The sequence below is a fragment of the Macaca mulatta genome, chromosome 1, assembly GCF_049350105.2.
Source record: "Macaca mulatta isolate MMU2019108-1 chromosome 1, T2T-MMU8v2.0, whole genome shotgun sequence".
Lineage (NCBI taxonomy): Eukaryota > Metazoa > Chordata > Mammalia > Primates > Cercopithecidae > Macaca > Macaca mulatta.
The window spans coordinates 146,366,493-146,370,768 of NC_133406.1; the positions used below are offsets into that span (position 1 = coordinate 146,366,493).

General features: G+C 44.9%; 1 pseudogene; it reads left to right on the forward strand.

Annotated features, from left to right (window-relative positions):
• Positions 1-3,360: 3,360 nt before the first annotated feature.
• Positions 3,361-3,927, forward strand: LOC708470 (large ribosomal subunit protein uL11 pseudogene; annotated as a pseudogene).
• Positions 3,928-4,276: the final 349 nt, after the last annotated feature.

Genomic DNA, 4,276 nt, shown 5'->3' on the forward strand with positions numbered 1-4,276 from the left:
TAATAATAGGAGCTGTCACTTACTGGACATTTACTAAGGGCTTTTCATGCCTCTTCATTAACTCCTCACACCTGCCCAATGTGGTAAGTATTCTATTTGGTGGAACCATGGGGACTTTCCATTTCTGTCAGTTAAAAATGGTCAGTTATCGCTGGGCACGGTGACTCATGCCTGTAATCCCAGCACTTTGGGAGGCCAAGGTGGGTGGATCACGAGGTCAGGAGATGAAGACCATCCTGGCTAACACGGTGAAAGCCCATCTCTACTAAAAATACAAAAAAAAAAAAATTAGCCAGGTGTGGTGGCAGGCACCTGTAGTCCCAGCTACTCTGGAGGCTGAGGCAGGAGAATGGCGTGAACCCAGGAGGTGGAGCTTGCAGTGAGCCAAGATTGCACCACTGTACTCCAGCCTAGGCGACAGAGCAAGACTCCGTCTCAAAAAAGCAAAACAAACAAACAAAAAGGTCAATTATGAGCAGTTTCATATGGTTCAAACTATCCTCTTGCTGGTTTAGAGAAACTGAAAGACAGAGAGACTTGGGTAAGATAAAAGAGCTGGTGCCTGGTAAAACTGAGGTTGGTAAGCCAACACCAGTTGATGTCAGCACCAACACTCTTGGCCAATATGTTATATAAATTCCCAGCATAGAGGCAAGTCTAATAGTTTAGCAGATGTAAACTCTAAGTTTTAATCAAGTATGATTGCATGCTATCAGATAATATACAAACAATCAAGAAATGATACCACAGCAAATTCAGCATATGAATCAAATGTACACATTAATGAAAGCAGCGCAAGCAAAGATGGCTGAATAGGAACAGCTCCAGTCTGCAGCTCACAGCGTGATCAACACAGAAGATGGGTGATTTCTGCATTTCCAACTGAGGTACCTGGTTCATCTCATTGGGACTGGTTCCCAAGGAGGGCAAGCCGAAGCAGGGTGGGGCATCACCTCACCCCGGAAGTGCAAGGGGTCAGTGGATTTCCCTTTCCTAGCCAAGGGAAGCTATGATAGACTGTACCGGGAAAATTGGGACACTCCCACCTTAATATTGTGCTTTTCCCATGGTCTTAGCAAACAGCATACCAGGAGATTATATCCTGTGCCTGGCTCAGCAGGTCCCACGCCCACCCACAGAGGCTTGCTCACTGCTAGCTCAGCAGTCCAAGATCTAACTGAGAGGAGGCAGCCTGGCTGCCAGTGGGGGGTTGTCTGCCATTGCTGAGGCATGAGTAGGTAAACAAAGCGGCCTGGAAGTTCCAACTGGGTGGAGCCCATCACAGCTCAATGAGGCCTGCCCTGCCTGCCTCTGTAGACTCCACCTCTGGGGGCAGGGCATAGCTGAACAAAAGGCAGCAGAAACTTCTGCAGACTTAAATGTTCCTGTCTGATAGCTCTGAAGAGAACAGTGGTTCTCCCGGCACAGTGTTTGAGCTCTGAAAATGGATAGACTGTCTCCTCAAGTGGGTCCCTGACCCCCATGTAGCCTAACTGGGAGATACCTCCCAGGAGGGACTGACTGACACCTCACAGCCGGGTGCCCCTCTGAGACGAAGCTTCCAGAGGAAGGATCAAGCAGCAATATTTGCTGTTCTGCAGCCTCCGCTGGTGATACCCAGGCAAACAGCGTCTGGAGTGGACCTCCAGCAAACTCCGACAGACCTGCAGCTGAGGGACCTGAGTCTTAGAAGGAAAACAAACAAACAGAAAGGAATAGCATCAACATAAAGGACATCCATACCAAAACCACATCTGTAGGTCACCAGCACCAAAGACCAAAGTTAGATAAAACTACAAAGATGGGGAGAAACCAGAGCAGAAAAGCTGAAAATTCTAAAAACCAGAGCACCACTTTGCCTCCAAAGGATCGCAGCTCCTCTCCAGTAACGGAACAAAGCTGGATGGAGAATGACTTTGATGAGTTGACAGAAGTAGGCTTCAGAAGGTCAGTAATAAACTTCTCTGAGCTAAAGGAGGATGTCTGAATCCCATCGCAAGGAAGCTAAAAACCTTGAAAAAAGATTAGATGAATGGCTAACTAGAATAAACAGTGTAGAGAAGACTTTCCTAAATGACCTGATGGAGCTGAAAACCATGGCACGAGAATGACGTGACACATGCACAAGCTTCAATAGTTGATTCAATCAACTGGAAGAAAGGGTATCAGTGATTGAAGATCAAATGAATGAAATGAAGGGAGAAGAGAAGTTAAGAGAAAAAAGAGTAAAAAGAAATGAACAAAGCCTCTATGAAATATCGGACTATGTGAAAAGACCAAATCTACATTTGATTGGTGTACCTGAAAGTGATGGGGAGAATGGAACCAAGCTGGAAAACACTCTTCAGGATATTATCCAGGAGAACTTCCCCAACCGAGCAAGGCAGGCCAACATTCAAATTCAGGAAATACACAGAACACTGCAAAGATACTCCTCGAGAAGATCAACCCCAAGACACCTAATTGTCAGATTCACCAAGGTTGAAATGAAGGAAGAAATGTTTAGGGCAGCCAGAGAGAAAGTTTGCGTTACCCACAATGGGAAGCCCATCAGACTAACGATGGGCCTCTTGGCAGAAAATCTACAAGCCAGAAGAGAGTGAGGGCCAATATTCAACATTCTCAAAAAAAGAATTTTCAACCCAGAATGTCATATCCAGTCAAACCAAGCTTCATAAGTGAAGGAGAAATAAAATCCTTTACAGACAAGCAACTGCTGAGAGATTCTGTCACCACCAGGCCTGCCTTACAAGAGCTCCTGAAGGAAGCACTAAACAGGGAAAGGAACAACCAGTACAAGCCACTGCAAAAACATGCCAAATTGTAAAGACCATCGATGCTAGGAAGAAACTGCATCAAGTAACAGGCAAAATACCCAGCTAACATCATAATGACAGGATCAAATTCACACATAACAATACTAACCTTAAATGTAAATGGGCTAAATATCCCAATTAAAAGACAAATACTGGCAAATTGGATAAAGAGCCAAGACCCATCAGTGTGCTGTATTCAGGAGACCCATCTCACGTGCAAAGACACATATAGGCTCAAAATAAAGGGGTGGAGGAAAATCTACCAAGCAAATGGAAAGCAAAAAAAAAAAAAAAAAAAAAAAAAGCAGGGGTTACAATCCTGGTCTCTGATAAAACAGACTTTAAACCAACAAATATCAAAAGAGACAAGGCCATTACATAATGGCAAAGGGATCAATTCAACAAGAAGAGCTAACTATCCTAAATATATATGCACCCAATACAGGAGCACCCAGATTCATAAAGCAAATACTCAGAGACCTACAAAGATACTTAGACTCCCACACAATAATAGGAGACTTTCTCTTGGCTTTCGGCTCAGAGGAGGCCAAGGTGCAACTTTCTTCGGTCGTTCTGAATCCGGGTTCATCCGACACCAGCCACCTCCACCATGCCGCTGAAGTTCGACCCCAGCGAGATCAAAGTCATAAACCTGAGGGGCACCGGAGGTGAAGTCGGTGCCACTTCTGTGCTGGTCCCACGATCGGCCCCCTGGGTCTGTCTCCGAAAAATGTTGGTGATGACATTGCCAAGGCAACGAGTGACTGGAAGGGCCTGAGGATTATAGTGAAACTGACCATTCAGAACAGATAGGCCAAGATTGAGGTGGTGCTTTCTGCCTCTGCCCTGATCATCAAAGCCCTCAAGCAATCCCCAAGAGACAGAAAGAAACAGAAAAACATTAAACACAGTGGGAATATCACTTTTGATGAGATTGTCAACATTGCTCGACAGATGCAGCACCAATCCTTAGCCAGAGAACTCTCTGGAACCATTAAAGAGATCCTGGGGACTGCCCAGTCTGTGGGCTGTAATGTTGATGGCCGCCACCCTCATGACATCATAGAATGACATCAACAGTTGTGCTGTGGAATGCCCAGCCAGTTAAGCACAAAGGAAAATATTTCAATAAAGGATCATTTGACAACTGGTGGAAAAAAAAAACAATGGGAGACTTTAACACCCCACTGTCAACATTAGACAGATCAATGAGACAGAAAGTTAACAAGGGTATCCAGGAATTGAACTCAGCTCTGCACCAAGCGGACCTAATAGACATCTACAGAACTCTCCACCCCAAATCAACAGAATATACATTTTTCTCAGCACCACATCGCACTTATTCCAAAACTGACCACATAGTTGGAAGTAGAGCACTCCTCAGCAATTGTAAAAGAACAGAAATCACAACAAACTCTCTCTCAGACCACAGTGCAATCAAATTAGAACTCAGGATTCAG